Genomic DNA, 23,350 nt, shown 5'->3' with positions numbered 1-23,350 from the left:
ACCAGGCTCCCAAGCTACACTGCAGCACACATATATTTGCATAGAGGGGCGGCGACTAAGCATCCAGGCACGAGGCAGCTTTGTTCTGCGAAACTAGGCCCGCGGCGAGCCCATAGCATAGGGATAGGGAAAGCATGCAGCATACAGATATGGGTTTGATGCAGGACAAGTGGCTGACGCGTTGAACCCTCGTAGAAGGCCCCGCACAGACCCCACCTGAGACAGGAACAGGTGGCTGGAGGAAACCTTGTAGAAACGATAAAGGCCCCGTAGTTTCTTTCGTCAAGCTGTCTTTTGACCAGGAATAATCAGGGGAAAGCGCGAACGCAGTCCCCCACTACCACAAATTATGCAGTCGAGTTTCCTGCATTTGAGGAAATCGCAGGGGTCAGCACAGCCGGAGTGCAATGGCCGAGCCTCGCCCTGGGAGAACCACCTTCATGATCATGGTATCTCCCCTGCCAGGTAAGTATGAGTTGGAATCGTCACTCTAGCACCCCCCGGTCAGGGGCACGCCTCCACCAGGTTATGGAGGGGCTTTCTGGGTGCCTGCTGGCAAACTAGCCTCAGTCGCAGCTATTCCATCAGCAAGGCACATTATCCCTGTGAACAGTCAGGCGTATTGGTTCCTTTTTGGTAGCCCTCCTGGGAAGCCTCTGAAAATGTCTTTATGCACGCAAGGGGTTTACAACCAGGCTCCCAAGCTACACTGCAGCACACATATATTTGCATAGAGGGGCGGCGACTAAGCATCCAGGCACGAGGCAGCTTTGTTCTGCGAAACTAGGCCCGCGGCGAGCCCATAGCATAGGGATAGGGAAAGCATGCAGCATACAGATATGGGTTTGATGCAGGACAAGTGGCTGACGCGTTGAACCCTCGTAGAAGGCCCCGCACAGACCCCACCTGAGACAGGAACAGGTGGCTGGAGGAAACCTTGTAGAAACGATAAAGGCCCCGTAGTTTCTTTCGTCAAGCTGTCTTTTGACCAGGAATAATCAGGGGAAAGCGCGAACGCAGTCCCCCACTACCACAAATTATGCAGTCGAGTTTCCTGCATTTGAGGAAATCGCAGGGGTCAGCACAGCCGGAGTGCAATGGCCGAGCCTCGCCCTGGGAGAACCACCTTCATGATCATGGTATCTCCCCTGCCAGGTAAGTATGAGTTGGAATCGTCACTCTAGCACCCCCCGGTCAGGGGCACGCCTCCACCAGGTTATGGAGGGGCTTTCTGGGTGCCTGCTGGCAAACTAGCCTCAGTCGCAGCTATTCCATCAGCAAGGCACATTATCCCTGTGAACAGTCAGGCGTATTGGTTCCTTTTTGGTAGCCCTCCTGGGAAGCCTCTGAAAATGTCTTTATGCACGCAAGGGGTTTACAACCAGGCTCCCAAGCTACACTGCAGCACACATATATTTGCATAGAGGGGCGGCGACTAAGCATCCAGGCACGAGGCAGCTTTGTTCTGCGAAACTAGGCCCGCGGCGAGCCCATAGCATAGGGATAGGGAAAGCATGCAGCATACAGATATGGGTTTGATGCAGGACAAGTGGCTGACGCGTTGAACCCTCGTAGAAGGCCCCGCACAGACCCCACCTGAGACAGGAACAGGTGGCTGGAGGAAACCTTGTAGAAACGATAAAGGCCCCGTAGTTTCTTTCGTCAAGCTGTCTTTTGACCAGGAATAATCAGGGGAAAGCGCGAACGCAGTCCCCCACTACCACAAATTATGCAGTCGAGTTTCCTGCATTTGAGGAAATCGCAGGGGTCAGCACAGCCGGAGTGCAATGGCCGAGCCTCGCCCTGGGAGAACCACCTTCATGATCATGGTATCTCCCCTGCCAGGTAAGTATGAGTTGGAATCGTCACTCTAGCACCCCCCGGTCAGGGGCACGCCTCCACCAGGTTATGGAGGGGCTTTCTGGGTGCCTGCTGGCAAACTAGCCTCAGTCGCAGCTATTCCATCAGCAAGGCACATTATCCCTGTGAACAGTCAGGCGTATTGGTTCCTTTTTGGTAGCCCTCCTGGGAAGCCTCTGAAAATGTCTTTATGCACGCAAGGGGTTTACAACCAGGCTCCCAAGCTACACTGCAGCACACATATATTTGCATAGAGGGGCGGCGACTAAGCATCCAGGCACGAGGCAGCTTTGTTCTGCGAAACTAGGCCCGCGGCGAGCCCATAGCATAGGGATAGGGAAAGCATGCAGCATACAGATATGGGTTTGATGCAGGACAAGTGGCTGACGCGTTGAACCCTCGTAGAAGGCCCCGCACAGACCCCACCTGAGACAGGAACAGGTGGCTGGAGGAAACCTTGTAGAAACGATAAAGGCCCCGTAGTTTCTTTCGTCAAGCTGTCTTTTGACCAGGAATAATCAGGGGAAAGCGCGAACGCAGTCCCCCACTACCACAAATTATGCAGTCGAGTTTCCTGCATTTGAGGAAATCGCAGGGGTCAGCACAGCCGGAGTGCAATGGCCGAGCCTCGCCCTGGGAGAACCACCTTCATGATCATGGTATCTCCCCTGCCAGGTAAGTATGAGTTGGAATCGTCACTCTAGCACCCCCCGGTCAGGGGCACGCCTCCACCAGGTTATGGAGGGGCTTTCTGGGTGCCTGCTGGCAAACTAGCCTCAGTCGCAGCTATTCCATCAGCAAGGCACATTATCCCTGTGAACAGTCAGGCGTATTGGTTCCTTTTTGGTAGCCCTCCTGGGAAGCCTCTGAAAATGTCTTTATGCACGCAAGGGGTTTACAACCAGGCTCCCAAGCTACACTGCAGCACACATATATTTGCATAGAGGGGCGGCGACTAAGCATCCAGGCACGAGGCAGCTTTGTTCTGCGAAACTAGGCCCGCGGCGAGCCCATAGCATAGGGATAGGGAAAGCATGCAGCATACAGATATGGGTTTGATGCAGGACAAGTGGCTGACGCGTTGAACCCTCGTAGAAGGCCCCGCACAGACCCCACCTGAGACAGGAACAGGTGGCTGGAGGAAACCTTGTAGAAACGATAAAGGCCCCGTAGTTTCTTTCGTCAAGCTGTCTTTTGACCAGGAATAATCAGGGGAAAGCGCGAACGCAGTCCCCCACTACCACAAATTATGCAGTCGAGTTTCCTGCATTTGAGGAAATCGCAGGGGTCAGCACAGCCGGAGTGCAATGGCCGAGCCTCGCCCTGGGAGAACCACCTTCATGATCATGGTATCTCCCCTGCCAGGTAAGTATGAGTTGGAATCGTCACTCTAGCACCCCCCGGTCAGGGGCACGCCTCCACCAGGTTATGGAGGGGCTTTCTGGGTGCCTGCTGGCAAACTAGCCTCAGTCGCAGCTATTCCATCAGCAAGGCACATTATCCCTGTGAACAGTCAGGCGTATTGGTTCCTTTTTGGTAGCCCTCCTGGGAAGCCTCTGAAAATGTCTTTATGCACGCAAGGGGTTTACAACCAGGCTCCCAAGCTACACTGCAGCACACATATATTTGCATAGAGGGGCGGCGACTAAGCATCCAGGCACGAGGCAGCTTTGTTCTGCGAAACTAGGCCCGCGGCGAGCCCATAGCATAGGGATAGGGAAAGCATGCAGCATACAGATATGGGTTTGATGCAGGACAAGTGGCTGACGCGTTGAACCCTCGTAGAAGGCCCCGCACAGACCCCACCTGAGACAGGAACAGGTGGCTGGAGGAAACCTTGTAGAAACGATAAAGGCCCCGTAGTTTCTTTCGTCAAGCTGTCTTTTGACCAGGAATAATCAGGGGAAAGCGCGAACGCAGTCCCCCACTACCACAAATTATGCAGTCGAGTTTCCTGCATTTGAGGAAATCGCAGGGGTCAGCACAGCCGGAGTGCAATGGCCGAGCCTCGCCCTGGGAGAACCACCTTCATGATCATGGTATCTCCCCTGCCAGGTAAGTATGAGTTGGAATCGTCACTCTAGCACCCCCCGGTCAGGGGCACGCCTCCACCAGGTTATGGAGGGGCTTTCTGGGTGCCTGCTGGCAAACTAGCCTCAGTCGCAGCTATTCCATCAGCAAGGCACATTATCCCTGTGAACAGTCAGGCGTATTGGTTCCTTTTTGGTAGCCCTCCTGGGAAGCCTCTGAAAATGTCTTTATGCACGCAAGGGGTTTACAACCAGGCTCCCAAGCTACACTGCAGCACACATATATTTGCATAGAGGGGCGGCGACTAAGCATCCAGGCACGAGGCAGCTTTGTTCTGCGAAACTAGGCCCGCGGCGAGCCCATAGCATAGGGATAGGGAAAGCATGCAGCATACAGATATGGGTTTGATGCAGGACAAGTGGCTGACGCGTTGAACCCTCGTAGAAGGCCCCGCACAGACCCCACCTGAGACAGGAACAGGTGGCTGGAGGAAACCTTGTAGAAACGATAAAGGCCCCGTAGTTTCTTTCGTCAAGCTGTCTTTTGACCAGGAATAATCAGGGGAAAGCGCGAACGCAGTCCCCCACTACCACAAATTATGCAGTCGAGTTTCCTGCATTTGAGGAAATCGCAGGGGTCAGCACAGCCGGAGTGCAATGGCCGAGCCTCGCCCTGGGAGAACCACCTTCATGATCATGGTATCTCCCCTGCCAGGTAAGTATGAGTTGGAATCGTCACTCTAGCACCCCCCGGTCAGGGGCACGCCTCCACCAGGTTATGGAGGGGCTTTCTGGGTGCCTGCTGGCAAACTAGCCTCAGTCGCAGCTATTCCATCAGCAAGGCACATTATCCCTGTGAACAGTCAGGCGTATTGGTTCCTTTTTGGTAGCCCTCCTGGGAAGCCTCTGAAAATGTCTTTATGCACGCAAGGGGTTTACAACCAGGCTCCCAAGCTACACTGCAGCACACATATATTTGCATAGAGGGGCGGCGACTAAGCATCCAGGCACGAGGCAGCTTTGTTCTGCGAAACTAGGCCCGCGGCGAGCCCATAGCATAGGGATAGGGAAAGCATGCAGCATACAGATATGGGTTTGATGCAGGACAAGTGGCTGACGCGTTGAACCCTCGTAGAAGGCCCCGCACAGACCCCACCTGAGACAGGAACAGGTGGCTGGAGGAAACCTTGTAGAAACGATAAAGGCCCCGTAGTTTCTTTCGTCAAGCTGTCTTTTGACCAGGAATAATCAGGGGAAAGCGCGAACGCAGTCCCCCACTACCACAAATTATGCAGTCGAGTTTCCTGCATTTGAGGAAATCGCAGGGGTCAGCACAGCCGGAGTGCAATGGCCGAGCCTCGCCCTGGGAGAACCACCTTCATGATCATGGTATCTCCCCTGCCAGGTAAGTATGAGTTGGAATCGTCACTCTAGCACCCCCCGGTCAGGGGCACGCCTCCACCAGGTTATGGAGGGGCTTTCTGGGTGCCTGCTGGCAAACTAGCCTCAGTCGCAGCTATTCCATCAGCAAGGCACATTATCCCTGTGAACAGTCAGGCGTATTGGTTCCTTTTTGGTAGCCCTCCTGGGAAGCCTCTGAAAATGTCTTTATGCACGCAAGGGGTTTACAACCAGGCTCCCAAGCTACACTGCAGCACACATATATTTGCATAGAGGGGCGGCGACTAAGCATCCAGGCACGAGGCAGCTTTGTTCTGCGAAACTAGGCCCGCGGCGAGCCCATAGCATAGGGATAGGGAAAGCATGCAGCATACAGATATGGGTTTGATGCAGGACAAGTGGCTGACGCGTTGAACCCTCGTAGAAGGCCCCGCACAGACCCCACCTGAGACAGGAACAGGTGGCTGGAGGAAACCTTGTAGAAACGATAAAGGCCCCGTAGTTTCTTTCGTCAAGCTGTCTTTTGACCAGGAATAATCAGGGGAAAGCGCGAACGCAGTCCCCCACTACCACAAATTATGCAGTCGAGTTTCCTGCATTTGAGGAAATCGCAGGGGTCAGCACAGCCGGAGTGCAATGGCCGAGCCTCGCCCTGGGAGAACCACCTTCATGATCATGGTATCTCCCCTGCCAGGTAAGTATGAGTTGGAATCGTCACTCTAGCACCCCCCGGTCAGGGGCACGCCTCCACCAGGTTATGGAGGGGCTTTCTGGGTGCCTGCTGGCAAACTAGCCTCAGTCGCAGCTATTCCATCAGCAAGGCACATTATCCCTGTGAACAGTCAGGCGTATTGGTTCCTTTTTGGTAGCCCTCCTGGGAAGCCTCTGAAAATGTCTTTATGCACGCAAGGGGTTTACAACCAGGCTCCCAAGCTACACTGCAGCACACATATATTTGCATAGAGGGGCGGCGACTAAGCATCCAGGCACGAGGCAGCTTTGTTCTGCGAAACTAGGCCCGCGGCGAGCCCATAGCATAGGGATAGGGAAAGCATGCAGCATACAGATATGGGTTTGATGCAGGACAAGTGGCTGACGCGTTGAACCCTCGTAGAAGGCCCCGCACAGACCCCACCTGAAACAGGAACAGGTGGCTGGAGGAAACCTTGTAGAAACGATAAAGGCCCCGTAGTTTCTTTCGTCAAGCTGTCTTTTGACCAGGAATAATCAGGGGAAAGCGCGAACGCAGTCCCCCACTACCACAAATTATGCAGTCGAGTTTCCTGCATTTGAGGAAATCGCAGGGGTCAGCACAGCCGGAGTGCAATGGCCGAGCCTCGCCCTGGGAGAACCACCTTCATGATCATGGTATCTCCCCTGCCAGGTAAGTATGAGTTGGAATCGTCACTCTAGCACCCCCCGGTCAGGGGCACGCCTCCACCAGGTTATGGAGGGGCTTTCTGGGTGCCTGCTGGCAAACTAGCCTCAGTCGCAGCTATTCCATCAGCAAGGCACATTATCCCTGTGAACAGTCAGGCGTATTGGTTCCTTTTTGGTAGCCCTCCTGGGAAGCCTCTGAAAATGTCTTTATGCACGCAAGGGGTTTACAACCAGGCTCCCAAGCTACACTGCAGCACACATATATTTGCATAGAGGGGCGGCGACTAAGCATCCAGGCACGAGGCAGCTTTGTTCTGCGAAACTAGGCCCGCGGCGAGCCCATAGCATAGGGATAGGGAAAGCATGCAGCATACAGATATGGGTTTGATGCAGGACAAGTGGCTGACGCGTTGAACCCTCGTAGAAGGCCCCGCACAGACCCCACCTGAGACAGGAACAGGTGGCTGGAGGAAACCTTGTAGAAACGATAAAGGCCCCGTAGTTTCTTTCGTCAAGCTGTCTTTTGACCAGGAATAATCAGGGGAAAGCGCGAACGCAGTCCCCCACTACCACAAATTATGCAGTCGAGTTTCCTGCATTTGAGGAAATCGCAGGGGTCAGCACAGCCGGAGTGCAATGGCCGAGCCTCGCCCTGGGAGAACCACCTTCATGATCATGGTATCTCCCCTGCCAGGTAAGTATGAGTTGGAATCGTCACTCTAGCACCCCCCGGTCAGGGGCACGCCTCCACCAGGTTATGGAGGGGCTTTCTGGGTGCCTGCTGGCAAACTAGCCTCAGTCGCAGCTATTCCATCAGCAAGGCACATTATCCCTGTGAACAGTCAGGCGTATTGGTTCCTTTTTGGTAGCCCTCCTGGGAAGCCTCTGAAAATGTCTTTATGCACGCAAGGGGTTTACAACCAGGCTCCCAAGCTACACTGCAGCACACATATATTTGCATAGAGGGGCGGCGACTAAGCATCCAGGCACGAGGCAGCTTTGTTCTGCGAAACTAGGCCCGCGGCGAGCCCATAGCATAGGGATAGGGAAAGCATGCAGCATACAGATATGGGTTTGATGCAGGACAAGTGGCTGACGCGTTGAACCCTCGTAGAAGGCCCCGCACAGACCCCACCTGAGACAGGAACAGGTGGCTGGAGGAAACCTTGTAGAAACGATAAAGGCCCCGTAGTTTCTTTCGTCAAGCTGTCTTTTGACCAGGAATAATCAGGGGAAAGCGCGAACGCAGTCCCCCACTACCACAAATTATGCAGTCGAGTTTCCTGCATTTGAGGAAATCGCAGGGGTCAGCACAGCCGGAGTGCAATGGCCGAGCCTCGCCCTGGGAGAACCACCTTCATGATCATGGTATCTCCCCTGCCAGGTAAGTATGAGTTGGAATCGTCACTCTAGCACCCCCCGGTCAGGGGCACGCCTCCACCAGGTTATGGAGGGGCTTTCTGGGTGCCTGCTGGCAAACTAGCCTCAGTCGCAGCTATTCCATCAGCAAGGCACATTATCCCTGTGAACAGTCAGGCGTATTGGTTCCTTTTTGGTAGCCCTCCTGGGAAGCCTCTGAAAATGTCTTTATGCACGCAAGGGGTTTACAACCAGGCTCCCAAGCTACACTGCAGCACACATATATTTGCATAGAGGGGCGGCGACTAAGCATCCAGGCACGAGGCAGCTTTGTTCTGCGAAACTAGGCCCGCGGCGAGCCCATAGCATAGGGATAGGGAAAGCATGCAGCATACAGATATGGGTTTGATGCAGGACAAGTGGCTGACGCGTTGAACCCTCGTAGAAGGCCCCGCACAGACCCCACCTGAGACAGGAACAGGTGGCTGGAGGAAACCTTGTAGAAACGATAAAGGCCCCGTAGTTTCTTTCGTCAAGCTGTCTTTTGACCAGGAATAATCAGGGGAAAGCGCGAACGCAGTCCCCCACTACCACAAATTATGCAGTCGAGTTTCCTGCATTTGAGGAAATCGCAGGGGTCAGCACAGCCGGAGTGCAATGGCCGAGCCTCGCCCTGGGAGAACCACCTTCATGATCATGGTATCTCCCCTGCCAGGTAAGTATGAGTTGGAATCGTCACTCTAGCACCCCCCGGTCAGGGGCACGCCTCCACCAGGTTATGGAGGGGCTTTCTGGGTGCCTGCTGGCAAACTAGCCTCAGTCGCAGCTATTCCATCAGCAAGGCACATTATCCCTGTGAACAGTCAGGCGTATTGGTTCCTTTTTGGTAGCCCTCCTGGGAAGCCTCTGAAAATGTCTTTATGCACGCAAGGGGTTTACAACCAGGCTCCCAAGCTACACTGCAGCACACATATATTTGCATAGAGGGGCGGCGACTAAGCATCCAGGCACGAGGCAGCTTTGTTCTGCGAAACTAGGCCCGCGGCGAGCCCATAGCATAGGGATAGGGAAAGCATGCAGCATACAGATATGGGTTTGATGCAGGACAAGTGGCTGACGCGTTGAACCCTCGTAGAAGGCCCCGCACAGACCCCACCTGAGACAGGAACAGGTGGCTGGAGGAAACCTTGTAGAAACGATAAAGGCCCCGTAGTTTCTTTCGTCAAGCTGTCTTTTGACCAGGAATAATCAGGGGAAAGCGCGAACGCAGTCCCCCACTACCACAAATTATGCAGTCGAGTTTCCTGCATTTGAGGAAATCGCAGGGGTCAGCACAGCCGGAGTGCAATGGCCGAGCCTCGCCCTGGGAGAACCACCTTCATGATCATGGTATCTCCCCTGCCAGGTAAGTATGAGTTGGAATCGTCACTCTAGCACCCCCCGGTCAGGGGCACGCCTCCACCAGGTTATGGAGGGGCTTTCTGGGTGCCTGCTGGCAAACTAGCCTCAGTCGCAGCTATTCCATCAGCAAGGCACATTATCCCTGTGAACAGTCAGGCGTATTGGTTCCTTTTTGGTAGCCCTCCTGGGAAGCCTCTGAAAATGTCTTTATGCACGCAAGGGGTTTACAACCAGGCTCCCAAGCTACACTGCAGCACACATATATTTGCATAGAGGGGCGGCGACTAAGCATCCAGGCACGAGGCAGCTTTGTTCTGCGAAACTAGGCCCGCGGCGAGCCCATAGCATAGGGATAGGGAAAGCATGCAGCATACAGATATGGGTTTGATGCAGGACAAGTGGCTGACGCGTTGAACCCTCGTAGAAGGCCCCGCACAGACCCCACCTGAGACAGGAACAGGTGGCTGGAGGAAACCTTGTAGAAACGATAAAGGCCCCGTAGTTTCTTTCGTCAAGCTGTCTTTTGACCAGGAATAATCAGGGGAAAGCGCGAACGCAGTCCCCCACTACCACAAATTATGCAGTCGAGTTTCCTGCATTTGAGGAAATCGCAGGGGTCAGCACAGCCGGAGTGCAATGGCCGAGCCTCGCCCTGGGAGAACCACCTTCATGATCATGGTATCTCCCCTGCCAGGTAAGTATGAGTTGGAATCGTCACTCTAGCACCCCCCGGTCAGGGGCACGCCTCCACCAGGTTATGGAGGGGCTTTCTGGGTGCCTGCTGGCAAACTAGCCTCAGTCGCAGCTATTCCATCAGCAAGGCACATTATCCCTGTGAACAGTCAGGCGTATTGGTTCCTTTTTGGTAGCCCTCCTGGGAAGCCTCTGAAAATGTCTTTATGCACGCAAGGGGTTTACAACCAGGCTCCCAAGCTACACTGCAGCACACATATATTTGCATAGAGGGGCGGCGACTAAGCATCCAGGCACGAGGCAGCTTTGTTCTGCGAAACTAGGCCCGCGGCGAGCCCATAGCATAGGGATAGGGAAAGCATGCAGCATACAGATATGGGTTTGATGCAGGACAAGTGGCTGACGCGTTGAACCCTCGTAGAAGGCCCCGCACAGACCCCACCTGAGACAGGAACAGGTGGCTGGAGGAAACCTTGTAGAAACGATAAAGGCCCCGTAGTTTCTTTCGTCAAGCTGTCTTTTGACCAGGAATAATCAGGGGAAAGCGCGAACGCAGTCCCCCACTACCACAAATTATGCAGTCGAGTTTCCTGCATTTGAGGAAATCGCAGGGGTCAGCACAGCCGGAGTGCAATGGCCGAGCCTCGCCCTGGGAGAACCACCTTCATGATCATGGTATCTCCCCTGCCAGGTAAGTATGAGTTGGAATCGTCACTCTAGCACCCCCCGGTCAGGGGCACGCCTCCACCAGGTTATGGAGGGGCTTTCTGGGTGCCTGCTGGCAAACTAGCCTCAGTCGCAGCTATTCCATCAGCAAGGCACATTATCCCTGTGAACAGTCAGGCGTATTGGTTCCTTTTTGGTAGCCCTCCTGGGAAGCCTCTGAAAATGTCTTTATGCACGCAAGGGGTTTACAACCAGGCTCCCAAGCTACACTGCAGCACACATATATTTGCATAGAGGGGCGGCGACTAAGCATCCAGGCACGAGGCAGCTTTGTTCTGCGAAACTAGGCCCGCGGCGAGCCCATAGCATAGGGATAGGGAAAGCATGCAGCATACAGATATGGGTTTGATGCAGGACAAGTGGCTGACGCGTTGAACCCTCGTAGAAGGCCCCGCACAGACCCCACCTGAGACAGGAACAGGTGGCTGGAGGAAACCTTGTAGAAACGATAAAGGCCCCGTAGTTTCTTTCGTCAAGCTGTCTTTTGACCAGGAATAATCAGGGGAAAGCGCGAACGCAGTCCCCCACTACCACAAATTATGCAGTCGAGTTTCCTGCATTTGAGGAAATCGCAGGGGTCAGCACAGCCGGAGTGCAATGGCCGAGCCTCGCCCTGGGAGAACCACCTTCATGATCATGGTATCTCCCCTGCCAGGTAAGTATGAGTTGGAATCGTCACTCTAGCACCCCCCGGTCAGGGGCACGCCTCCACCAGGTTATGGAGGGGCTTTCTGGGTGCCTGCTGGCAAACTAGCCTCAGTCGCAGCTATTCCATCAGCAAGGCACATTATCCCTGTGAACAGTCAGGCGTATTGGTTCCTTTTTGGTAGCCCTCCTGGGAAGCCTCTGAAAATGTCTTTATGCACGCAAGGGGTTTACAACCAGGCTCCCAAGCTACACTGCAGCACACATATATTTGCATAGAGGGGCGGCGACTAAGCATCCAGGCACGAGGCAGCTTTGTTCTGCGAAACTAGGCCCGCGGCGAGCCCATAGCATAGGGATAGGGAAAGCATGCAGCATACAGATATGGGTTTGATGCAGGACAAGTGGCTGACGCGTTGAACCCTCGTAGAAGGCCCCGCACAGACCCCACCTGAGACAGGAACAGGTGGCTGGAGGAAACCTTGTAGAAACGATAAAGGCCCCGTAGTTTCTTTCGTCAAGCTGTCTTTTGACCAGGAATAATCAGGGGAAAGCGCGAACGCAGTCCCCCACTACCACAAATTATGCAGTCGAGTTTCCTGCATTTGAGGAAATCGCAGGGGTCAGCACAGCCGGAGTGCAATGGCCGAGCCTCGCCCTGGGAGAACCACCTTCATGATCATGGTATCTCCCCTGCCAGGTAAGTATGAGTTGGAATCGTCACTCTAGCACCCCCCGGTCAGGGGCACGCCTCCACCAGGTTATGGAGGGGCTTTCTGGGTGCCTGCTGGCAAACTAGCCTCAGTCGCAGCTATTCCATCAGCAAGGCACATTATCCCTGTGAACAGTCAGGCGTATTGGTTCCTTTTTGGTAGCCCTCCTGGGAAGCCTCTGAAAATGTCTTTATGCACGCAAGGGGTTTACAACCAGGCTCCCAAGCTACACTGCAGCACACATATATTTGCATAGAGGGGCGGCGACTAAGCATCCAGGCACGAGGCAGCTTTGTTCTGCGAAACTAGGCCCGCGGCGAGCCCATAGCATAGGGATAGGGAAAGCATGCAGCATACAGATATGGGTTTGATGCAGGACAAGTGGCTGACGCGTTGAACCCTCGTAGAAGGCCCCGCACAGACCCCACCTGAGACAGGAACAGGTGGCTGGAGGAAACCTTGTAGAAACGATAAAGGCCCCGTAGTTTCTTTCGTCAAGCTGTCTTTTGACCAGGAATAATCAGGGGAAAGCGCGAACGCAGTCCCCCACTACCACAAATTATGCAGTCGAGTTTCCTGCATTTGAGGAAATCGCAGGGGTCAGCACAGCCGGAGTGCAATGGCCGAGCCTCGCCCTGGGAGAACCACCTTCATGATCATGGTATCTCCCCTGCCAGGTAAGTATGAGTTGGAATCGTCACTCTAGCACCCCCCGGTCAGGGGCACGCCTCCACCAGGTTATGGAGGGGCTTTCTGGGTGCCTGCTGGCAAACTAGCCTCAGTCGCAGCTATTCCATCAGCAAGGCACATTATCCCTGTGAACAGTCAGGCGTATTGGTTCCTTTTTGGTAGCCCTCCTGGGAAGCCTCTGAAAATGTCTTTATGCACGCAAGGGGTTTACAACCAGGCTCCCAAGCTACACTGCAGCACACATATATTTGCATAGAGGGGCGGCGACTAAGCATCCAGGCACGAGGCAGCTTTGTTCTGCGAAACTAGGCCCGCGGCGAGCCCATAGCATAGGGATAGGGAAAGCATGCAGCATACAGATATGGGTTTGATGCAGGACAAGTGGCTGACGCGTTGAACCCTCGTAGAAGGCCCCGCACAGACCCCACCTGAGACAGGAACAGGTGGCTGGAGGAAACCTTGTAGAAACGATAAAGGCCCCGTAGTTTCTTTCGTCAAGCTGTCTTTTGACCAGGAATAATCAGGGGAAAGCGCGAACGCAGTCCCCCACTACCACAAATTATGCAGTCGAGTTTCCTGCATTTGAGGAAATCGCAGGGGTCAGCACAGCCGGAGTGCAATGGCCGAGCCTCGCCCTGGGAGAACCACCTTCATGATCATGGTATCTCCCCTGCCAGGTAAGTATGAGTTGGAATCGTCACTCTAGCACCCCCCGGTCAGGGGCACGCCTCCACCAGGTTATGGAGGGGCTTTCTGGGTGCCTGCTGGCAAACTAGCCTCAGTCGCAGCTATTCCATCAGCAAGGCACATTATCCCTGTGAACAGTCAGGCGTATTGGTTCCTTTTTGGTAGCCCTCCTGGGAAGCCTCTGAAAATGTCTTTATGCACGCAAGGGGTTTACAACCAGGCTCCCAAGCTACACTGCAGCACACATATATTTGCATAGAGGGGCGGCGACTAAGCATCCAGGCACGAGGCAGCTTTGTTCTGCGAAACTAGGCCCGCGGCGAGCCCATAGCATAGGGATAGGGAAAGCATGCAGCATACAGATATGGGTTTGATGCAGGACAAGTGGCTGACGCGTTGAACCCTCGTAGAAGGCCCCGCACAGACCCCACCTGAGACAGGAACAGGTGGCTGGAGGAAACCTTGTAGAAACGATAAAGGCCCCGTAGTTTCTTTCGTCAAGCTGTCTTTTGACCAGGAATAATCAGGGGAAAGCGCGAACGCAGTCCCCCACTACCACAAATTATGCAGTCGAGTTTCCTGCATTTGAGGAAATCGCAGGGGTCAGCACAGCCGGAGTGCAATGGCCGAGCCTCGCCCTGGGAGAACCACCTTCATGATCATGGTATCTCCCCTGCCAGGTAAGTATGAGTTGGAATCGTCACTCTAGCACCCCCCGGTCAGGGGCACGCCTCCACCAGGTTATGGAGGGGCTTTCTGGGTGCCTGCTGGCAAACTAGCCTCAGTCGCAGCTATTCCATCAGCAAGGCACATTATCCCTGTGAACAGTCAGGCGTATTGGTTCCTTTTTGGTAGCCCTCCTGGGAAGCCTCTGAAAATGTCTTTATGCACGCAAGGGGTTTACAACCAGGCTCCCAAGCTACACTGCAGCACACATATATTTGCATAGAGGGGCGGCGACTAAGCATCCAGGCACGAGGCAGCTTTGTTCTGCGAAACTAGGCCCGCGGCGAGCCCATAGCATAGGGATAGGGAAAGCATGCAGCATACAGATATGGGTTTGATGCAGGACAAGTGGCTGACGCGTTGAACCCTCGTAGAAGGCCCCGCACAGACCCCACCTGAGACAGGAACAGGTGGCTGGAGGAAACCTTGTAGAAACGATAAAGGCCCCGTAGTTTCTTTCGTCAAGCTGTCTTTTGACCAGGAATAATCAGGGGAAAGCGCGAACGCAGTCCCCCACTACCACAAATTATGCAGTCGAGTTTCCTGCATTTGAGGAAATCGCAGGGGTCAGCACAGCCGGAGTGCAATGGCCGAGCCTCGCCCTGGGAGAACCACCTTCATGATCATGGTATCTCCCCTGCCAGGTAAGTATGAGTTGGAATCGTCACTCTAGCACCCCCCGGTCAGGGGCACGCCTCCACCAGGTTATGGAGGGGCTTTCTGGGTGCCTGCTGGCAAACTAGCCTCAGTCGCAGCTATTCCATCAGCAAGGCACATTATCCCTGTGAACAGTCAGGCGTATTGGTTCCTTTTTGGTAGCCCTCCTGGGAAGCCTCTGAAAATGTCTTTATGCACGCAAGGGGTTTACAACCAGGCTCCCAAGCTACACTGCAGCACACATATATTTGCATAGAGGGGCGGCGACTAAGCATCCAGGCACGAGGCAGCTTTGTTCTGCGAAACTAGGCCCGCGGCGAGCCCATAGCATAGGGATAGGGAAAGCATGCAGCATACAGATATGGGTTTGATGCAGGACAAGTGGCTGACGCGTTGAACCCTCGTAGAAGGCCCCGCACAGACCCCACCTGAGACAGGAACAGGTGGCTGGAGGAAACCTTGTAGAAACGATAAAGGCCCCGTAGTTTCTTTCGTCAAGCTGTCTTTTGACCAGGAATAATCAGGGGAAAGCGCGAACGCAGTCCCCCACTACCACAAATTATGCAGTCGAGTTTCCTGCATTTGAGGAAATCGCAGGGGTCAGCACAGCCGGAGTGCAATGGCCGAGCCTCGCCCTGGGAGAACCACCTTCATGATCATGGTATCTCCCCTGCCAGGTAAGTATGAGTTGGAATCGTCACTCTAGCACCCCCCGGTCAGGGGCACGCCTCCACCAGGTTATGGAGGGGCTTTCTGGGTGCCTGCTGGCAAACTAGCCTCAGTCGCAGCTATTCCATCAGCAAGGCACATTATCCCTGTGAACAGTCAGGCGTATTGGTTCCTTTTTGGTAGCCCTCCTGGGAAGCCTCTGAAAATGTCTTTATGCACGCAAGGGGTTTACAACCAGGCTCCCAAGCTACACTGCAGCACACATATATTTGCATAGAGGGGCGGCGACTAAGCATCCAGGCACGAGGCAGCTTTGTTCTGCGAAACTAGGCCCGCGGCGAGCCCATAGCATAGGGATAGGGAAAGCATGCAGCATACAGATATGGGTTTGATGCAGGACAAGTGGCTGACGCGTTGAACCCTCGTAGAAGGCCCCGCACAGACCCCACCTGAGACAGGAACAGGTGGCTGGAGGAAACCTTGTAGAAACGATAAAGGCCCCGTAGTTTCTTTCGTCAAGCTGTCTTTTGACCAGGAATAATCAGGGGAAAGCGCGAACGCAGTCCCCCACTACCACAAATTATGCAGTCGAGTTTCCTGCATTTGAGGAAATCGCAGGGGTCAGCACAGCCGGAGTGCAATGGCCGAGCCTCGCCCTGGGAGAACCACCTTCATGATCATGGTATCTCCCCTGCCAGGTAAGTATGAGTTGGAATCGTCACTCTAGCACCCCCCGGTCAGGGGCACGCCTCCACCAGGTTATGGAGGGGCTTTCTGGGTGCCTGCTGGCAAACTAGCCTCAGTCGCAGCTATTCCATCAGCAAGGCACATTATCCCTGTGAACAGTCAGGCGTATTGGTTCCTTTTTGGTAGCCCTCCTGGGAAGCCTCTGAAAATGTCTTTATGCACGCAAGGGGTTTACAACCAGGCTCCCAAGCTACACTGCAGCACACATATATTTGCATAGAGGGGCGGCGACTAAGCATCCAGGCACGAGGCAGCTTTGTTCTGCGAAACTAGGCCCGCGGCGAGCCCATAGCATAGGGATAGGGAAAGCATGCAGCATACAGATATGGGTTTGATGCAGGACAAGTGGCTGACGCGTTGAACCCTCGTAGAAGGCCCCGCACAGACCCCACCTGAGACAGGAACAGGTGGCTGGAGGAAACCTTGTAGAAACGATAAAGGCCCCGTAGTTTCTTTCGTCAAGCTGTCTTTTGACCAGGAATAATCAGGGGAAAGCGCGAACGCAGTCCCCCACTACCACAAATTATGCAGTCGAGTTTCCTGCATTTGAGGAAATCGCAGGGGTCAGCACAGCCGGAGTGCAATGGCCGAGCCTCGCCCTGGGAGAACCACCTTCATGATCATGGTATCTCCCCTGCCAGGTAAGTATGAGTTGGAATCGTCACTCTAGCACCCCCCGGTCAGGGGCACGCCTCCACCAGGTTATGGAGGGGCTTTCTGGGTGCCTGCTGGCAAACTAGCCTCAGTCGCAGCTATTCCATCAGCAAGGCACATTATCCCTGTGAACAGTCAGGCGTATTGGTTCCTTTTTGGTAGCCCTCCTGGGAAGCCTCTGAAAATGTCTTTATGCACGCAAGGGGTTTACAACCAGGCTCCCAAGCTACACTGCAGCACACATATATTTGCATAGAGGGGCGGCGACTAAGCATCCAGGCACGAGGCAGCTTTGTTCTGCGAAACTAGGCCCGCGGCGAGCCCATAGCATAGGGATAGGGAAAGCATGCAGCATACAGATATGGGTTTGATGCAGGACAAGTGGCTGACGCGTTGAACCCTCGTAGAAGGCCCCGCACAGACCCCACCTGAGACAGGAACAGGTGGCTGGAGGAAACCTTGTAGAAACGATAAAGGCCCCGTAGTTTCTTTCGTCAAGCTGTCTTTTGACCAGGAATAATCAGGGGAAAGCGCGAACGCAGTCCCCCACTACCACAAATTATGCAGTCGAGTTTCCTGCATTTGAGGAAATCGCAGGGGTCAGCACAGCCGGAGTGCAATGGCCGAGCCTCGCCCTGGGAGAACCACCTTCATGATCATGGTATCTCCCCTGCCAGGTAAGTATGAGTTGGAATCGTCACTCTAGCACCCCCCGGTCAGGGGCACGCCTCCACCAGGTTATGGAGGGGCTTTCTGGGTGCCTGCTGGCAAACTAGCCTCAGTCGCAGCTATTCCATCAGCAAGGCACATTATCCCTGTGAACAGTCAGGCGTATTGGTTCCTTTTTGGTAGCCCTCCTGGGAAGCCTCTGAAAATGTCTTTATGCACGCAAGGGGTTTACAACCAGGCTCCCAAGCTACACTGCAGCACACATATATTTGCATAGAGGGGCGGCGACTAAGCATCCAGGCACGAGGCAGCTTTGTTCTGCGAAACTAGGCCCGCGGCGAGCCCATAGCATAGGGATAGGGAAAGCATGCAGCATACAGATATGGGTTTGATGCAGGACAAGTGGCTGACGCGTTGAACCCTCGTAGAAGGCCCCGCACAGACCCCACCTGAGACAGGAACAGGTGGCTGGAGGAAACCTTGTAGAAACGATAAAGGCCCCGTAGTTTCTTTCGTCAAGCTGTCTTTTGACCAGGAATAATCAGGGGAAAGCGCGAACGCAGTCCCCCACTACCACAAATTATGCAGTCGAGTTTCCTGCATTTGAGGAAATCGCAGGGGTCAGCACAGCCGGAGTGCAATGGCCGAGCCTCGCCCTGGGAGAACCACCTTCATGATCATGGTATCTCCCCTGCCAGGTAAGTATGAGTTGGAATCGTCACTCTAGCACCCCCCGGTCAGGGGCACGCCTCCACCAGGTTATGGAGGGGCTTTCTGGGTGCCTGCTGGCAAACTAGCCTCAGTCGCAGCTATTCCATCAGCAAGGCACATTATCCCTGTGAACAGTCAGGCGTATTGGTTCCTTTTTGGTAGCCCTCCTGGGAAGCCTCTGAAAATGTCTTTATGCACGCAAGGGGTTTACAACCAGGCTCCCAAGCTACACTGCAGCACACATATATTTGCATAGAGGGGCGGCGACTAAGCATCCAGGCACGAGGCAGCTTTGTTCTGCGAAACTAGGCCCGCGGCGAGCCCATAGCATAGGGATAGGGAAAGCATGCAGCATACAGATATGGGTTTGATGCAGGACAAGTGGCTGACGCGTTGAACCCTCGTAGAAGGCCCCGCACAGACCCCACCTGAGACAGGAACAGGTGGCTGGAGGAAACCTTGTAGAAACGATAAAGGCCCCGTAGTTTCTTTCGTCAAGCTGTCTTTTGACCAGGAATAATCAGGGGAAAGCGCGAACGCAGTCCCCCACTACCACAAATTATGCAGTCGAGTTTCCTGCATTTGAGGAAATCGCAGGGGTCAGCACAGCCGGAGTGCAATGGCCGAGCCTCGCCCTGGGAGAACCACCTTCATGATCATGGTATCTCCCCTGCCAGGTAAGTATGAGTTGGAATCGTCACTCTAGCACCCCCCGGTCAGGGGCACGCCTCCACCAGGTTATGGAGGGGCTTTCTGGGTGCCTGCTGGCAAACTAGCCTCAGTCGCAGCTATTCCATCAGCAAGGCACATTATCCCTGTGAACAGTCAGGCGTATTGGTTCCTTTTTGGTAGCCCTCCTGGGAAGCCTCTGAAAATGTCTTTATGCACGCAAGGGGTTTACAACCAGGCTCCCAAGCTACACTGCAGCACACATATATTTGCATAGAGGGGCGGCGACTAAGCATCCAGGCACGAGGCAGCTTTGTTCTGCGAAACTAGGCCCGCGGCGAGCCCATAGCATAGGGATAGGGAAAGCATGCAGCATACAGATATGGGTTTGATGCAGGACAAGTGGCTGACGCGTTGAACCCTCGTAGAAGGCCCCGCACAGACCCCACCTGAGACAGGAACAGGTGGCTGGAGGAAACCTTGTAGAAACGATAAAGGCCCCGTAGTTTCTTTCGTCAAGCTGTCTTTTGACCAGGAATAATCAGGGGAAAGCGCGAACGCAGTCCCCCACTACCACAAATTATGCAGTCGAGTTTCCTGCATTTGAGGAAATCGCAGGGGTCAGCACAGCCGGAGTGCAATGGCCGAGCCTCGCCCTGGGAGAACCACCTTCATGATCATGGTATCTCCCCTGCCAGGTAAGTATGAGTTGGAATCGTCACTCTAGCACCCCCCGGTCAGGGGCACGCCTCCACCAGGTTATGGAGGGGCTTTCTGGGTGCCTGCTGGCAAACTAGCCTCAGTCGCAGCTATTCCATCAGCAAGGCACATTATCCCTGTGAACAGTCAGGCGTATTGGTTCCTTTTTGGTAGCCCTCCTGGGAAGCCTCTGAAAATGTCTTTATGCACGCAAGGGGTTTACAACCAGGCTCCCAAGCTACACTGCAGCACACATATATTTGCATAGAGGGGCGGCGACTAAGCATCCAGGCACGAGGCAGCTTTGTTCTGCGAAACTAGGCCCGCGGCGAGCCCATAGCATAGGGATAGGGAAAGCATGCAGCATACAGATATGGGTTTGATGCAGGACAAGTGGCTGACGCGTTGAACCCTCGTAGAAGGCCCCGCACAGACCCCACCTGAGACAGGAACAGGTGGCTGGAGGAAACCTTGTAGAAACGATAAAGGCCCCGTAGTTTCTTTCGTCAAGCTGTCTTTTGACCAGGAATAATCAGGGGAAAGCGCGAACGCAGTCCCCCACTACCACAAATTATGCAGTCGAGTTTCCTGCATTTGAGGAAATCGCAGGGGTCAGCACAGCCGGAGTGCAATGGCCGAGCCTCGCCCTGGGAGAACCACCTTCATGATCATGGTATCTCCCCTGCCAGGTAAGTATGAGTTGGAATCGTCACTCTAGCACCCCCCGGTCAGGGGCACGCCTCCACCAGGTTATGGAGGGGCTTTCTGGGTGCCTGCTGGCAAACTAGCCTCAGTCGCAGCTATTCCATCAGCAAGGCACATTATCCCTGTGAACAGTCAGGCGTATTGGTTCCTTTTTGGTAGCCCTCCTGGGAAGCCTCTGAAAATGTCTTTATGCACGCAAGGGGTTTACAACCAGGCTCCCAAGCTACACTGCAGCACACATATATTTGCATAGAGGGGCGGCGACTAAGCATCCAGGCACGAGGCAGCTTTGTTCTGCGAAACTAGGCCCGCGGCGAGCCCATAGCATAGGGATAGGGAAAGCATGCAGCATACAGATATGGGTTTGATGCAGGACAAGTGGCTGACGCGTTGAACCCTCGTAGAAGGCCCCGCACAGACCCCACCTGAGACAGGAACAGGTGGCTGGAGGAAACCTTGTAGAAACGATAAAGGCCCCGTAGTTTCTTTCGTCAAGCTGTCTTTTGACCAGGAATAATCAGGGGAAAGCGCGAACGCAGTCCCCCACTACCACAAATTATGCAGTCGAGTTTCCTGCATTTGAGGAAATCGCAGGGGTCAGCACAGCCGGAGTGCAATGGCCGAGCCTCGCCCTGGGAGAACCACCTTCATGATCATGGTATCTCCCCTGCCAGGTAAGTATGAGTTGGAATCGTCACTCTAGCACCCCCCGGTCAGGGGCACGCCTCCACCAGGTTATGGAGGGGCTTTCTGGGTGCCTGCTGGCAAACTAGCCTCAGTCGCAGCTATTCCATCAGCAAGGCACATTATCCCTGTGAACAGTCAGGCGTATTGGTTCCTTTTTGGTAGCCCTCCTGGGAAGCCTCTGAAAATGTCTTTATGCACGCAAGGGGTTTACAACCAGGCTCCCAAGCTACACTGCAGCACACATATATTTGCATAGAGGGGCGGCGACTAAGCATCCAGGCACGAGGCAGCTTTGTTCTGCGAAACTAGGCCCGCGGCGAGCCCATAGCATAGGGATAGGGAAAGCATGCAGCATACAGATATGGGTTTGATGCAGGACAAGTGGCTGACGCGTTGAACCCTCGTAGAAGGCCCCGCACAGACCCCACCTGAGACAGGAACAGGTGGCTGGAGGAAACCTTGTAGAAACGATAAAGGCCCCGTAGTTTCTTTCGTCAAGCTGTCTTTTGACCAGGAATAATCAGGGGAAAGCGCGAACGCAGTCCCCCACTACCACAAATTATGCAGTCGAGTTTCCTGCATTTGAGGAAATCGCAGGGGTCAGCACAGCCGGAGTGCAATGGCCGAGCCTCGCCCTGGGAGAACCACCTTCATGATCATGGTATCTCCCCTGCCAGGTAAGTATGAGTTGGAATCGTCACTCTAGCACCCCCCGGTCAGGGGCACGCCTCCACCAGGTTATGGAGGGGCTTTCTGGGTGCCTGCTGGCAAACTAGCCTCAGTCGCAGCTATTCCATCAGCAAGGCACATTATCCCTGTGAACAGTCAGGCGTATTGGTTCCTTTTTGGTAGCCCTCCTGGGAAGCCTCTGAAAATGTCTTTATGCACGCAAGGGGTTTACAACCAGGCTCCCAAGCTACACTGCAGCACACATATATTTGCATAGAGGGGCGGCGACTAAGCATCCAGGCACGAGGCAGCTTTGTTCTGCGAAACTAGGCCCGCGGCGAGCCCATAGCATAGGGATAGGGAAAGCATGCAGCATACAGATATGGGTTTGATGCAGGACAAGTGGCTGACGCGTTGAACCCTCGTAGAAGGCCCCGCACAGACCCCACCTGAGACAGGAACAGGTGGCTGGAGGAAACCTTGTAGAAACGATAAAGGCCCCGTAGTTTCTTTCGTCAAGCTGTCTTTTGACCAGGAATAATCAGGGGAAAGCGCGAACGCAGTCCCCCACTACCACAAATTATGCAGTCGAGTTTCCTGCATTTGAGGAAATCGCAGGGGTCAGCACAGCCGGAGTGCAATGGCCGAGCCTCGCCCTGGGAGAACCACCTTCATGATCATGGTATCTCCCCTGCCAGGTAAGTATGAGTTGGAATCGTCACTCTAGCACCCCCCGGTCAGGGGCACGCCTCCACCAGGTTATGGAGGGGCTTTCTGGGTGCCTGCTGGCAAACTAGCCTCAGTCGCAGCTATTCCATCAGCAAGGCACATTATCCCTGTGAACAGTCAGGCGTATTGGTTCCTTTTTGGTAGCCCTCCTGGGAAGCCTCTGAAAATGTCTTTATGCACGCAAGGGGTTTACAACCAGGCTCCCAAGCTACACTGCAGCACACATATATTTGCATAGAGGGGCGGCGACTAAGCATCCAGGCACGAGGCAGCTTTGTTCTGCGAAACTAGGCCCGCGGCGAGCCCATAGCATAGGGATAGGGAAAGCATGCAGCATACAGATATGGGTTTGATGCAGGACAAGTGGCTGACGCGTTGAACCCTCGTAGAAGGCCCCGCACAGACCCCACCTGAGACAGGAACAGGTGGCTGGAGGAAACCTTGTAGAAACGATAAAGGCCCCGTAGTTTCTTTCGTCAAGCTGTCTTTTGACCAGGAATAATCAGGGGAAAGCGCGAACGCAGTCCCCCACTACCACAAATTATGCAGTCGAGTTTCCTGCATTTGAGGAAATCGCAGGGGTCAGCACAGCCGGAGTGCAATGGCCGAGCCTCGCCCTGGGAGAACCACCTTCATGATCATGGTATCTCCCCTGCCAGGTAAGTATGAGTTGGAATCGTCACTCTAGCACCCCCCGGTCAGGGGCACGCCTCCACCAGGTTATGGAGGGGCTTTCTGGGTGCCTGCTGGCAAACTAGCCTCAGTCGCAGCTAT

General features: G+C 54.4%; 34 non-coding genes across 34 annotated transcripts; all 34 read right to left on the bottom strand.

Moving 5' to 3' along the window:
* Positions 1–309: 309 nt before the first annotated feature.
* Positions 310–473, bottom strand: LOC141121465 (U1 spliceosomal RNA). Its single transcript, XR_012240550.1, has one exon. It is a non-coding gene; the product is annotated as a U1 spliceosomal RNA (small nuclear RNA).
* A 526-nt stretch (positions 474–999) lies between these two features.
* LOC141121464 (U1 spliceosomal RNA) lies at positions 1,000–1,163 on the bottom strand. Its single transcript, XR_012240549.1, has one exon. It is a non-coding gene; the product is annotated as a U1 spliceosomal RNA (small nuclear RNA).
* Positions 1,164–1,689: 526 nt separating this feature from the next.
* On the bottom strand, positions 1,690–1,853 carry LOC141121463 (U1 spliceosomal RNA). The gene has a single exon (XR_012240548.1). It is a non-coding gene; the product is annotated as a U1 spliceosomal RNA (small nuclear RNA).
* A 526-nt stretch (positions 1,854–2,379) lies between these two features.
* LOC141121462 (U1 spliceosomal RNA) lies at positions 2,380–2,543 on the bottom strand. Its single transcript, XR_012240547.1, has one exon. It is a non-coding gene; the product is annotated as a U1 spliceosomal RNA (small nuclear RNA).
* Positions 2,544–3,069: 526 nt separating this feature from the next.
* LOC141121461 (U1 spliceosomal RNA) lies at positions 3,070–3,233 on the bottom strand. Its single transcript, XR_012240546.1, has one exon. It is a non-coding gene; the product is annotated as a U1 spliceosomal RNA (small nuclear RNA).
* Positions 3,234–3,759: 526 nt separating this feature from the next.
* LOC141121460 (U1 spliceosomal RNA) lies at positions 3,760–3,923 on the bottom strand. Its single transcript, XR_012240545.1, has one exon. It is a non-coding gene; the product is annotated as a U1 spliceosomal RNA (small nuclear RNA).
* Positions 3,924–4,449: 526 nt separating this feature from the next.
* LOC141121459 (U1 spliceosomal RNA) lies at positions 4,450–4,613 on the bottom strand. Its single transcript, XR_012240544.1, has one exon. It is a non-coding gene; the product is annotated as a U1 spliceosomal RNA (small nuclear RNA).
* A 526-nt stretch (positions 4,614–5,139) lies between these two features.
* On the bottom strand, positions 5,140–5,303 carry LOC141121458 (U1 spliceosomal RNA). The gene has a single exon (XR_012240543.1). It is a non-coding gene; the product is annotated as a U1 spliceosomal RNA (small nuclear RNA).
* A 526-nt stretch (positions 5,304–5,829) lies between these two features.
* On the bottom strand, positions 5,830–5,993 carry LOC141121457 (U1 spliceosomal RNA). Its single transcript, XR_012240542.1, has one exon. It is a non-coding gene; the product is annotated as a U1 spliceosomal RNA (small nuclear RNA).
* A 526-nt stretch (positions 5,994–6,519) lies between these two features.
* LOC141121455 (U1 spliceosomal RNA) lies at positions 6,520–6,683 on the bottom strand. Its single transcript, XR_012240540.1, has one exon. It is a non-coding gene; the product is annotated as a U1 spliceosomal RNA (small nuclear RNA).
* A 526-nt stretch (positions 6,684–7,209) lies between these two features.
* LOC141121454 (U1 spliceosomal RNA) lies at positions 7,210–7,373 on the bottom strand. Its single transcript, XR_012240539.1, has one exon. It is a non-coding gene; the product is annotated as a U1 spliceosomal RNA (small nuclear RNA).
* Positions 7,374–7,899: 526 nt separating this feature from the next.
* Positions 7,900–8,063, bottom strand: LOC141121453 (U1 spliceosomal RNA). Its single transcript, XR_012240538.1, has one exon. It is a non-coding gene; the product is annotated as a U1 spliceosomal RNA (small nuclear RNA).
* A 526-nt stretch (positions 8,064–8,589) lies between these two features.
* Positions 8,590–8,753, bottom strand: LOC141121452 (U1 spliceosomal RNA). Its single transcript, XR_012240537.1, has one exon. It is a non-coding gene; the product is annotated as a U1 spliceosomal RNA (small nuclear RNA).
* Positions 8,754–9,279: 526 nt separating this feature from the next.
* LOC141121451 (U1 spliceosomal RNA) lies at positions 9,280–9,443 on the bottom strand. The gene has a single exon (XR_012240536.1). It is a non-coding gene; the product is annotated as a U1 spliceosomal RNA (small nuclear RNA).
* Positions 9,444–9,969: 526 nt separating this feature from the next.
* LOC141121450 (U1 spliceosomal RNA) lies at positions 9,970–10,133 on the bottom strand. Its single transcript, XR_012240535.1, has one exon. It is a non-coding gene; the product is annotated as a U1 spliceosomal RNA (small nuclear RNA).
* A 526-nt stretch (positions 10,134–10,659) lies between these two features.
* Positions 10,660–10,823, bottom strand: LOC141121449 (U1 spliceosomal RNA). The gene has a single exon (XR_012240534.1). It is a non-coding gene; the product is annotated as a U1 spliceosomal RNA (small nuclear RNA).
* A 526-nt stretch (positions 10,824–11,349) lies between these two features.
* Positions 11,350–11,513, bottom strand: LOC141121448 (U1 spliceosomal RNA). Its single transcript, XR_012240533.1, has one exon. It is a non-coding gene; the product is annotated as a U1 spliceosomal RNA (small nuclear RNA).
* A 526-nt stretch (positions 11,514–12,039) lies between these two features.
* On the bottom strand, positions 12,040–12,203 carry LOC141121447 (U1 spliceosomal RNA). The gene has a single exon (XR_012240532.1). It is a non-coding gene; the product is annotated as a U1 spliceosomal RNA (small nuclear RNA).
* A 526-nt stretch (positions 12,204–12,729) lies between these two features.
* Positions 12,730–12,893, bottom strand: LOC141121446 (U1 spliceosomal RNA). Its single transcript, XR_012240531.1, has one exon. It is a non-coding gene; the product is annotated as a U1 spliceosomal RNA (small nuclear RNA).
* Positions 12,894–13,419: 526 nt separating this feature from the next.
* LOC141121444 (U1 spliceosomal RNA) lies at positions 13,420–13,583 on the bottom strand. Its single transcript, XR_012240529.1, has one exon. It is a non-coding gene; the product is annotated as a U1 spliceosomal RNA (small nuclear RNA).
* Positions 13,584–14,109: 526 nt separating this feature from the next.
* Positions 14,110–14,273, bottom strand: LOC141121443 (U1 spliceosomal RNA). Its single transcript, XR_012240528.1, has one exon. It is a non-coding gene; the product is annotated as a U1 spliceosomal RNA (small nuclear RNA).
* A 526-nt stretch (positions 14,274–14,799) lies between these two features.
* On the bottom strand, positions 14,800–14,963 carry LOC141121442 (U1 spliceosomal RNA). Its single transcript, XR_012240527.1, has one exon. It is a non-coding gene; the product is annotated as a U1 spliceosomal RNA (small nuclear RNA).
* A 526-nt stretch (positions 14,964–15,489) lies between these two features.
* LOC141121441 (U1 spliceosomal RNA) lies at positions 15,490–15,653 on the bottom strand. The gene has a single exon (XR_012240526.1). It is a non-coding gene; the product is annotated as a U1 spliceosomal RNA (small nuclear RNA).
* A 526-nt stretch (positions 15,654–16,179) lies between these two features.
* LOC141121440 (U1 spliceosomal RNA) lies at positions 16,180–16,343 on the bottom strand. The gene has a single exon (XR_012240525.1). It is a non-coding gene; the product is annotated as a U1 spliceosomal RNA (small nuclear RNA).
* Positions 16,344–16,869: 526 nt separating this feature from the next.
* On the bottom strand, positions 16,870–17,033 carry LOC141121439 (U1 spliceosomal RNA). Its single transcript, XR_012240524.1, has one exon. It is a non-coding gene; the product is annotated as a U1 spliceosomal RNA (small nuclear RNA).
* Positions 17,034–17,559: 526 nt separating this feature from the next.
* On the bottom strand, positions 17,560–17,723 carry LOC141121438 (U1 spliceosomal RNA). Its single transcript, XR_012240523.1, has one exon. It is a non-coding gene; the product is annotated as a U1 spliceosomal RNA (small nuclear RNA).
* Positions 17,724–18,249: 526 nt separating this feature from the next.
* LOC141121436 (U1 spliceosomal RNA) lies at positions 18,250–18,413 on the bottom strand. The gene has a single exon (XR_012240522.1). It is a non-coding gene; the product is annotated as a U1 spliceosomal RNA (small nuclear RNA).
* A 526-nt stretch (positions 18,414–18,939) lies between these two features.
* On the bottom strand, positions 18,940–19,103 carry LOC141121435 (U1 spliceosomal RNA). The gene has a single exon (XR_012240521.1). It is a non-coding gene; the product is annotated as a U1 spliceosomal RNA (small nuclear RNA).
* Positions 19,104–19,629: 526 nt separating this feature from the next.
* Positions 19,630–19,793, bottom strand: LOC141121432 (U1 spliceosomal RNA). Its single transcript, XR_012240519.1, has one exon. It is a non-coding gene; the product is annotated as a U1 spliceosomal RNA (small nuclear RNA).
* Positions 19,794–20,319: 526 nt separating this feature from the next.
* On the bottom strand, positions 20,320–20,483 carry LOC141121479 (U1 spliceosomal RNA). The gene has a single exon (XR_012240563.1). It is a non-coding gene; the product is annotated as a U1 spliceosomal RNA (small nuclear RNA).
* Positions 20,484–21,009: 526 nt separating this feature from the next.
* On the bottom strand, positions 21,010–21,173 carry LOC141121467 (U1 spliceosomal RNA). The gene has a single exon (XR_012240552.1). It is a non-coding gene; the product is annotated as a U1 spliceosomal RNA (small nuclear RNA).
* Positions 21,174–21,699: 526 nt separating this feature from the next.
* Positions 21,700–21,863, bottom strand: LOC141121456 (U1 spliceosomal RNA). The gene has a single exon (XR_012240541.1). It is a non-coding gene; the product is annotated as a U1 spliceosomal RNA (small nuclear RNA).
* A 526-nt stretch (positions 21,864–22,389) lies between these two features.
* Positions 22,390–22,553, bottom strand: LOC141121445 (U1 spliceosomal RNA). The gene has a single exon (XR_012240530.1). It is a non-coding gene; the product is annotated as a U1 spliceosomal RNA (small nuclear RNA).
* A 526-nt stretch (positions 22,554–23,079) lies between these two features.
* LOC141121425 (U1 spliceosomal RNA) lies at positions 23,080–23,243 on the bottom strand. Its single transcript, XR_012240511.1, has one exon. It is a non-coding gene; the product is annotated as a U1 spliceosomal RNA (small nuclear RNA).
* Between the last annotated feature and the right edge of the window lie 107 nt (positions 23,244–23,350).

The sequence above is a fragment of the Aquarana catesbeiana genome, unplaced genomic scaffold (assembly GCF_042186555.1).
Source record: "Aquarana catesbeiana isolate 2022-GZ unplaced genomic scaffold, ASM4218655v1 unanchor180, whole genome shotgun sequence".
In the NCBI taxonomy this organism is placed as follows: Eukaryota; Metazoa; Chordata; class Amphibia; order Anura; family Ranidae; genus Aquarana; species Aquarana catesbeiana.
Note: the sequence above shows the minus strand (reverse complement) of the source record. Positions and strands in the feature narration are given on the sequence as shown.